Below are 10,750 nucleotides of genomic sequence, written 5' to 3'. Positions count from 1 at the left end.
TCGATTCCTTCCGGGCCTCCACCTTCTCCTCCTGGTCTCGATATCCGAATACACGATCAGCTATAGCTTTCAGTTGGCTTAGGCTCATCCCTTCGAACCCCTCCGTTCTCTGTAGCTTTCTTCGTATATCCGGTGCTGACTGGCTAACAAAACTCATAACCACGGTTGGGAGGTTCTTAGGGTCCTCGGGATTTATCGGGCTGTGCCTCCTAAATGCTTCCATAAGTCGTTCAAGGAAGTCCCCTGGACTCTCCTCCTTTTGTTGGACTACACTGTGGATTTTTCCCATGTTGGTAACCTTCTGCTTCCCCTTCTTTAAGGCGGCCAGGTACGCCTGTTGGTATCGGCGGATAAAGGTTTGGCCTTCGGCGGTTCGGTAATCCCACGTGGGGGCAGCGATGGGTGCCTCCGTTTCTAGTAGGTTCTGTAAATTGGCATGGGCCGGATTCGCATCCCGAATGGCTTGCTCCATATTTTGTTGTAAAAGGCGGCGTTCTTCAGAGGTCAGGATGTGGGCGCTCAACTGCCTAAGGTCTGCCCACGTTGGATTATAACTGTATATAATACCTTCCACCAGCTCTATCAGCTGCTCGGGTTTCTGGTCGTAGGACGGCCCATGGAATTTCCAGTTATACAAATCGGCGCTTGAGAAGGGAACGTGGCTATAGACGGTTGATTCGATGGGCTGGCCCCCCCCTTCCGCCGGGTTAGGGGTATAGGTGGTGGACTGTCGAACTGGGAATAAGTGGGAGGTTCCCTCTTTTCGGCTGGACGGAAGGGCCTGTTGCGGACTCGATTGGGGGAACCGAGTAATGTTCTTCACAACCCGTTTACTCTTCCGTGTGGTTGCGGGGCCAGGTGACTCAGGTGAGGCTGGGCGGGACGTCTCCCCGGCATCCGACTCTGACCCGGAAGTCCCGGCATCAGCGGGGCCTTCTGCTAGGCCCGTAAGGTCAGGGTACATAGGAGCATAGGGCGGCGGCGCGATGTCGTCTTCGTATGCTTCCGCCGTAGCAAGTATCGGGGCTTTTGGAAGCTTCTTCTCGGCCAAACCCTGAACTGTCCCTGCGGTTTTCTTTGGGGGTTTTTTCCTAGAAAGTGTGTTGGTAGTACTGGGCGTAGTTCCTGCTTTCACCCTGGTAGCAGGGGGCGTGGTCTCAGTGGCTTCAGTGCTAGGGGCGGTAGGCCGTATGGGGGCGGTCCCTGCGGCCTTCGGGACGGCAGCGGTTGCCGAGCTTTGGAGAGCGAAGGCGTGGGTCGGCAGGGTTCTAAGTTTGGTTTTCCGGCCTTTTCTCTGCTTTACCAACATAAGGGCGGCCTTTTCTACCTTCCGTTGGGCCCAGGCCGGCGGATCCCGGACTACATCCAACCACGCTTCTATGTATGGAATGTCCTCTGGACAGCCTGGGTTCCCCTCAATTATAACAATATTCATGACCGCCGCCACTTTCTCATACTCGAATGACCCTTCCGGGGGCCATCCAGCAATTCCTAGCCCTGGCCACATAAATTGACATCTCTGTATCATCCCGGCCCTGCTACATTTATCTAGGTCGAACACTTCGCTGAAGTGTTCCGTCATTAAATCTAACGGTGAAGACCCACCCCCGCCCATCCTAACCTGAGTGCCAAAGGACAGGTGACGGACAAAGGGGGAAAAGGGAGGTGGAGGAGTAAGGGGTCTCGTTCCACCAGACACAGAAGGGTCAACACTCGGCCTGACCAGGACGCGGTCGCCCGGCCTGGAACTGCAAGCCCACTCACACACTTTCATACGCCACAAGAAACCCCCCCTCGTTCGTTCGCCGCTCGGTTTCGTCGCCGGAGCCTAGTGAGTTTCGGGACCTAGTCGGATACCAATAGTCCGTATTAGTCACTGGCTAAAAGAGGGTGATCACGCCTCTTCTTCGGTCCTTACTGGGCCGGTCACTACGTAGAGTATACTCGCCTGTCCGCCGGGGTCGCAGGCCGCGCCGTCGTGCGCTTCTCCCTGAAATGGAAAAAGGTGCCTTGTCGGAACCACACAGCCCCCTCTACAGTCAGGCGGAGTGGATCGGCCCTCCTCCGGGAGATGGACGCTGAAATCAGCGGTGGCCACTCACCACCTCCTCGGGTGGGAATCGATGACCCGATCCGACTGCAGTGGGGGAGGGGAAGAATATAATCCGATTCCCCTTTCTACTTCTGTCCCATCTGGGTCGCCAATGAAACAGGTGGGAAATCAGGAGACGAAAGGCAAATTTTGGTTCCAAACAAGGCAACTTTATTGCTAGCAAGTGAACAGCACCGAGTAGCCTCGGGACACTGTGTGTCATAAATCATCTGACACTTACATTTATACTTCCCTTCTGGGCCTGCGCATTTGGCCCCTTACACGTCACAACTATCATGCGCAGTAAACATTTGTAGTTCTTACAGTACAAAATTGTAGTCCCAGTACGTACACACGTCATAACACTGAAATGATACTGGCAAGAAAAACGAAACTTAGCAGCTTATTCTGTACACACAATACTCCTTTCTAGCACAGGAGATAAGGTGCGGCTCAGGAATGCAGGGGGGGTGTCAGCACCCTCCAAGGTCGCCTATTCAGATGGCGTTGCTACGTGCAAGCTGGTCTTGTATAGGCCTTGCAAACTACTGTTACAAGATATATATCTAATAGCCGTGCATTCTGTCTAATAGCCCTGCATTCTGTCTGCACATTAGTAAACAGCAAACTTGTCTTGTTAGTAAACAGTAAAACTGGATAAGGCACAAATGTCCAGTGCAGTAATAAGGTGTGGCCAAACAGCCAAAAGCAGAGGTAGAGTGCATAAGTAAAAGTCCATCAGTAGGCACACAACATGAGGTTGTCCTGTTGCTCAGTAGTATTCAGGTAGTACCGGCGTTCCACTCCTTCATTTCCTCATAGGGAAGTCGTCCCATCCCCTTTATCATTGTTGTTGCCCTTCTTTGTACCTTTTCTAATTCCACTATATCTTTTTTGAGATGTTGGTGATCAGAATTGAACACAATATTTGAGGTGCGGTCACAGTTGCACCATGGAGCAATACAAAGGCATTATAATGTCCTCATTTTTGTTTTCCCATTTCTTTCCTAATACCTAGCATTCTATTTGCTTCCTTAGCCGCCACCGCACAATGAGCAAAGGGTTTTAACGAATCATCAATGATGACACCTAGATCCCTTTCCCGGTCAGTGACTCCTAATGTGGAGCCTTGCATTACATAACTATAGGGTTCCTCTTTCCGACATGCATCACTTTGCACTTGCTCACATTAAACGTCATCTGCCATTTAGATGCCCAGTCTTCCAGTCTCGTAAATTCCTCTTGTAATTTTTCACAATCCTCTTGTGATTTAACAACTTTGAATATGTTTGTATCATCAGCAAATTTAATTATCTCGTTACTCCCATCTCTAGATCATTTATAAATTCTAATTCCCTCTATTGCGGAGGGTTTTTTGTTGTTGTAATCTGCTTAGAATTTTCAAAGGAAATAAGTGGAATATAACACTATACATAGTATGGTATGTTTTGTGTTGCTGCAACTGAGATTATGTGCTTCTGGCCTCAGCAAAGTGAAGTGGGCCCAGGTTGAGACCTGCTGTCTGTGAAAGAGATGTGATTTCCTCATAAAGGCTCACCACCACCTATCTTATCCTATTTTCAACACTTGCCAACCCCCTTCCCATGACCCTAGATCCTATTTCCGAACTGAACCCTCCCCCCCCCACACACACACACACAATTCACTTAGTCCACCAGCAGCAGTCTTGAGAAAAAGGAACAAAACTTTTGAGCTGAATGAGTTTTGCATGGAATATTCAACACAAAGTCAAAATACCATGGACTTAGTGAGTTTTTGACACCAGAATAAGCTACAGTAAATTAATCTTGCCTTGGTGAACAAAATTAATCACATAAACCAAAACTGAGAAAAAAAAAAAAAGGACCAAGTGAGTTTTCAAAAAGTGATCTTCAATTTCTCCCTGGAATCTCCTCCAACTTATCTTTATCCCTGGGTGTCTAAAGGGAGGTTGTGGTGATGGTGGAGGTGAGGGGCAGGGGCGAGTCCTGGGCACCTTTATCTGGGGGGAGATACCGCTTCCAAAATGGCCTCCTGAACTTCTAGCAGTAGTCTTGTGATACTACCACTGGGGGGGGGGGGAGGGGGATGCAGGGTCTGCAGGGATGGAAATAGTGGAAAATAGATTTGGACGGAATGTTGGCACACGTTGAAAATTGAATTGGAGAGAGTGGGTGGGGGCAGAAATTATTTATATTTAGCTGCTCCTTTCACTCGCTCCTGGTGAAATTAAAAGACATGTTTGCTAAGTTTACCACAAAGTGCTTTAATCATTTTGCATAATAAGCTGCTTTGCATGCAGTTCATTTTTGTTTTAAGGTGAATTAGGCTGAAAGTTGTTGACAATTAACACGTGTTATTACCATAATGCAGCATAGTAGATGAACCTATAAGTTTTGTACTTGAAGCAACTGAAAGATTTTACTTGCCTCGGTCATGAGTAACAGTGGGAGAACCAATTTCCCTGGTTCTGAGCCCCCTGCTCTAATCTCTACACTTACACCTCCACTGTTGCAAGCATAATGAGTCTCTTTACTGTTTCTTGACATTTGGCTTTGTACTGCTTTTGGTCAAATCCATGTTGATAAAAGATCCTCCCTGCAGTGGCGTACCTAGGGTAGTTGACACCCGGGGCTGGTCATTTTTTAACACTCCCCTCCAAAATCCAGTACTAGGCATACCGAGAATACAAAACACTCAGGACATATAGAGCAATTCTACCATACCATAAGCAGTCATTTCTACGAGTCACACAAGGAAAAGGAAAGCATCTTAAACACTACAGTAAGCACTAGAACATCAATTCACCTATTGTAAAACGAAACCAGACAGAATAGTTCAGATCGTAGATCCTGCACAGTCAATGCCAACAGAAAGCCATGTCTTTTTCACAAACACAGATACACCCCAATCCACTATAGAATAAGTAATCATAAACTTTCTATTGAGACAAAAATTAAACTGAACCTCCAAGATGCCAGACTCTGCATACAGTGCAACACCACAGAAACAGAAAATGACCCCTAGTACTGTGCAAAATATAAAGACAGCAGATGTAAATTTGAAAAAAAACTAACAAGTACCAATCACCACTTTACAAATTAACAAATAGAAATAAAACAAATATAGAAAATAAAATAATACCATTTTATTGGACTAATACATTTAACTTTCAGAGGCCAAAACCTTCTTCCTCAGATCAATACAGTATAGTGCTGTTACAGTATCCTATCCTGACCTGAGGAAGGGGGTTTTGTTCTCTGAAAGTTAGTCAAAATTTATTAAAATTAGTCCAATAAAAAGATCACTTTATTTACATGTTCTATTATAAACATTTATTAACACAGCTATAATACTACTTTATCCTAAAGCAAAAAAAATAAAAATATATATTTTATTTACAGTTTGTTGTCTCTGGTTTCTGCTTTCCTCATCTTCTTTTCACTGTCTTCCTTCCATCCAGCATCTATCTTCGTTCTTTCTCTGCCATCTAGTGTCTGCCCTCTCTGCTATCCCCTCTGTCCAATGTCTGCCCTCTCTCCCTGCCCCTTTCATGCACATCTGCCCTCTATCTCTGCCCCTTCCATCCACCATCTGCCCCTGTCTGCCCTCTCTCTCTCCCCCTTCCATCTACTGTCTGCCCTTTCTCTCTGCCCCTTCAATCCACCATTTGCCTTCCCTCTCCCATCCATCCAGGGTCTGCTCTCCCTCTCGCTCCCCCTTCCATCCAGGATCTGTTCCCTCTCTCTCTGCCCCTTTTTTCAGATCCAAGTTCCAGTCCCCTTATCCCACCTGCCCCTAGTTCTAACCCCAGCCCCCATCTCCCACCTGCCCCCCTTTTCAGCCCCCAGTTTCAGCTCCACTATCCCACCAGTCCACAGTTTCAGCCCCAGCCCTTTTCTCTCACCAGTCCCGAGCTTCAGCCCCAGCCACTTCTCCCTGTCCCCTTTTCAGCCCCCAGTCCACACAGTTTCAGCCCTGCCCCTTTTCGGCCCCAGTTCCAGTACTAGCCCCCTTATCCCACCTACCCTCCTTTTCAGCCCCCAGTTCCAGCCCCCTTCATCCACATGCCTTTCATTAGGGACCCCCTTTTGAGCCCCAGACCCATTTTCCCACCAGCCCCAGGCATGGCCCCCATTTTCTTGCATGTCCTCTTCTCAGACCCCCAGTTCCAGTCCCCACCTGTTGGGAATAGAGGGGTCCCGAGCCCCCCCAAGAAGGCTAGAGTGACCTTAATCTGACTCCATCTCTAAATAACACTAGTACTGGGGTAATCAAGGAGTTATTGCCTCTAAGGGAGACGTTAGGTCTAAGGAAAAGATACCAGCCTTATGACAAGTTATACAATGCATTTATACTTACAGCCTTTGATCATTAAGTGAAGCCCACGAATCATCATTTGGAATGAGGAGTTTATTTGCCAAGGTATAAGTCAAATCAGTGATTGACAACAGGCATGTACAATCAATTAATTATAGGAATATAATAAGCTGCAAACAGGTGTTAATTATTTGCTAATGTTTTATAATTTCTTTTACCAATTAGAGGTTTTACAAGGGAAAGCAATTAGGTAATTTGTCAATTCTGCTGGACACATTGGTTTCCCTTGGAGAGAGAGTGCCAACCCTTTTCTCTCTAACTCAAACCAGGAAATACCCGGATTTTTATAGGTGCCCTCAGGATATGGGTAATATGACAGTAGATATACCTGATTGGATCTATGCTAATGTCATGGTTGTCACTGATTGGCTCATGCTAATGAGTAGCTTCTATCTTGCTAACATGGTTTTATCTTTAGCTCGCTTCTTAAGCAAGACCCTGCTCACAGGAAAGTCTCCCTCCTCTCTTGGACAGCAAGTTCCTTATTTTCTCTGCACCTGGCATTGCTCAACTTGTTTTTCTAACTTACATTAGAGAAAATTCCACTTTGTAACAGATACGGGCTTCCATTTTGTTTCCATATCTATTAACTTAACTTTTAGGCCTCAATCCGGGCTACAAACTAGGCCATACTTTTCCAGTAAGCTCCCAGTTATGTCAGCCATCAGATTTCTGACTCAGCCAAGGTCTGTAATGGCCTGAGCTCTATGACTGGGCCCTCCACCATTCCAGTGGGGGGTCTCTGGCTGTACCATAATTATACACACCCCACCCCAGTCCCCTACTTCCATCTGAGCCCCCTCCCCTCCCCCCCTTTTCCCATCTGAGCCCCCACCCCACCCCCTTCTCCCATCTGAGTCCCCCCCCGACCCGACCTGACCTGCCTACCAGCTCCGTCGAAAGATGACAGCCCTCTTCTCCTGCCACCACCCTGCCTTAAAAAAAAAAGTGAAGCGGCATCGCAGGCAGCGCCTTGCGTCTGCCCTGCTTGTAAAAGAAACAAATCTCCTCGTCAGGCCTTCCCACACTGAGTCCCGCCCTCGCGGAAATAGGAAGTTACCTCAAAGGAGGGTGGGACTCAGTGTGGGAAGGCCCGACGACGATGAGGAGATTTGCTCCTTTTGCAAGCAGGGCAGACACAAGGCGCTGCCTGCGATGCCACTTCACATTTTTTTTTAAAGGCTGGGTCGTGGCAGGAGAAGATGGCTGTTGTCTCTCGACGGCGCTGGTAGGCAGTGGGGACTGCTTGTAAAAGAAACAAATCTCCTCGGCGGGCCTTCCCACACTGAGTCCCGCCCTCGCGGAAATAGGAAGTTACCTCAAAGGAGGGCGGGACTCAGTGTGGGAAGGCCCGACGATGATGAGGAGATTTGCTCCTTTTACAAGCAGGGCAGACACAAGGCGCTGCCTGCGATGCTACTTCACATTTTTTTTTAAAGGCTGGGTCGTGGCAGGAGAAGATGGCTGTTGTCTCTCGACGGCGCTGGTAGGCAGTGGGGACTGCTTGTAAAAGAAACAAATCTCCTCGGCGGGCCTTCCCACACTGAGTCCCGCCCTCGCGGAAATAGGAAGTTACCTCAAAGGAGGGCGGGACTCAGTGTGGGAAGGCCCGACGATGATGAGGAGATTTGCTCCTTTTACAAGCAGGGCAGACACAAGGCGCTGCCTGCGATGCCACTTCACATTTTTTTTTAAAGGCTGGGTCGTGGCAGGAGAAGATGGCTGTTGTCTCTCGACGGCGCTGGTAGGCAGTGGGGACTGCTTGTAAAAGAAACAAATCTCCTCGGCGGGCCTTCCCACACTGAGTCCCGCCCTCGCGGAAATAGGAAGTTACCTCAAAGGAGGGCGGGACTCAGTGTGGGAAGGCCCGACGATGATGAGGAGATTTGCTCCTTTTACAAGCAGGGCAGACACAAGGCGCTGCCTGCGATGCCACTTCACATTTTTTTTTAAAGGCTGGGTCGTGGCAGGAGAAGATGGCTGTTGTCTCTCGACGGCGCTGGTAGGCAGTGGGGACTGCTTGTAAAAGAAACAAATCTCCTCGGCGGGCCTTCCCACACTGAGTCCCGCACTCGCGGAAATAGGAAGTTACCTCAAAGTGAAACAGGTGGGAAATCAGGAGACGAAAGGCAAACTTTGGTTCCAAACAAGGCAACTTTATTGCTAGCAAGTGAACAGCACCGAGTAGTCTCGGGACACTGTGTGTCATAAATCATCTGACACTTACATTTATACTTCCCTACTGGGCCTGCGCATTTGGCCCCTTACACATCACAACTGGCATGCGCAGTAAACTTTTGTAGTTCTTACAGTACAAAATTGTAGTCCCAGTACATACTCACGTCATAACACTGAAATGATACTGGCAAGAAAAACGAAACTTAGCAGCTTATTCTTCACACACACACAATGCTCCTTTCTAGCACAGGAGATAAGGTTCGGCTCAGGAATGCAGGGGGGTGTCAGCACCCTCCAAGGTCGCGTTGCTACATGCAAGCTGGTCTTGTATAGGCCTTGCAAACTACTGTTACAAGCTATATGTCTAATAGTCCTGCATTCTGTCCTTACATTAGTAAACAACAACCTTCTTGGTTAGTAAACAGTAAAACTGGATAAGGCACAAATGTCCAAGGCACAAATGTCCAGTGCAGTAATAAGGTGTGGCCAAACAGCCAAAAGCAGAGGTAGAGTGCATAAGTATACGTCCATCAGTAGGCACAAAACATGAGGTTGTCCTGTTGTTCAGCAGTATTCGGGTAGTGTTCGGCGTTCCACTCCTTCACAGTGAGCCAAACAAAATGGCTTCTACACAGTTTACAATAAAACAGTTAACTGCTTAAAAGAGAGAAAGAACAGAAAGAGAAGGAAAGAAGCATACAGAGTAAGCAGGAAATAGGATATGCAAGCTTAAAAAAGTGCATTTTTAAAGCTGCTTTAAACTTTTTATATGAGGATTCTGAGTGCAGGTGAGTAGGAAGTGAATTCCAGAGCTGTGGACCAATATAACTGAAAGCAGGAAGACTCCCCGTGCTGGAAAAATAGCCACCAGAAATATCGCTTTAATCATGATATCTTTAAGCATTGCGTTATGCAACAGTTCGAACGGAAGCTTCTGCAGAGCACAAAGTACCACATCAAGACTCCACTCCAGACACGGATGAACCACCGGAAGGTTAAGGCAGGAAGCACTTAAGGAAACGCACCATGTCTGAGTGCAACGCTAGCGAGGGCTTAGAGATGCGGCCTCAACAATGAACAAGAGCTGCCACTTGCACCTGAAGATAGCTGACCACTAACCCCTTCTGCAAAAAAGCCAAAATGAGCAGCAGGGACATCTGAAATGGACACACAGCTCTCTCAGTGCACCACACCTCAAATACCCGCCACACCTGAGCAAAAGCCGCTGAAGTAGAATGCTTTTCGTCTAAAGCAAGGATGTAATCACAGGCTTGGAATAACCTTTCCGTCTCAATTTCAGCCTCTCAAAACCAGGCTGTAAGACCAAAAGGAGAAGGATCCTCTTTTAGAAGAGGTCCCTGAGAAAGAAAGTCGGGCGAACTGAGAAGCCGAATCGGCTTGTCCACCAAAAGCTGTACTAGATCCGTGTACCACGGTCTTCTGGGTCAATCCGGAGCAATCAGAATCACCAGGTCCTTGTGAAAACGAACCCGATGGAAGACCCTGCCAATCATCAGCCACGGGGGAAAGGGACTCTGGCCATTGTTGAAGAAGGTCATCGATACCTTCAGAACTGCTTTCTCATATTTTGCTGAAGAACTGGGGAACCTTTGCATTGTGGCTAGTCACCATCGTGTCCAGTACAGGAGTCCCCCGTAGTCTGGCAACTAACCGAAAAGCCTGCGCCGAAAGTTCCCATTCCCCTGAATCCAACACATTCCGGCTCAGATAGTCTGAACATTCAACACCCCCGCAATGTGAGACGCTGGCAGCTGAAGCAGGTGAGAGTCCACCCATTGCAGAAGCATAGCCGCCTCCATCATCAGAGTGGGATTGTGAGTACCACCCTGTCTGTTGATGTATGCCACTGTTGTCACATTGTCGAAGAGCGCATTAACTGGTGTGCCCTCCAGCACAGCATGAAAGACTACCAGAGACCTGTGAATAGCCTGGATTTCTAATCTGTTTATGGGCCAATGCGACTCAGTCGCTGACCACAGACCTTGCACGTACTGAGAGCAACAGTGCGCCCCCCCACCAACCTTGGAAACTGACATCGGTCATGGCCACTGTCCACGCAGATAATGCTAGTAGAGCCCC

Source organism: Microcaecilia unicolor, chromosome 3, assembly GCF_901765095.1.
Source record: "Microcaecilia unicolor chromosome 3, aMicUni1.1, whole genome shotgun sequence".
Lineage (NCBI taxonomy): Eukaryota > Metazoa > Chordata > Amphibia > Gymnophiona > Siphonopidae > Microcaecilia > Microcaecilia unicolor.
Note: the sequence above shows the minus strand (reverse complement) of the source record.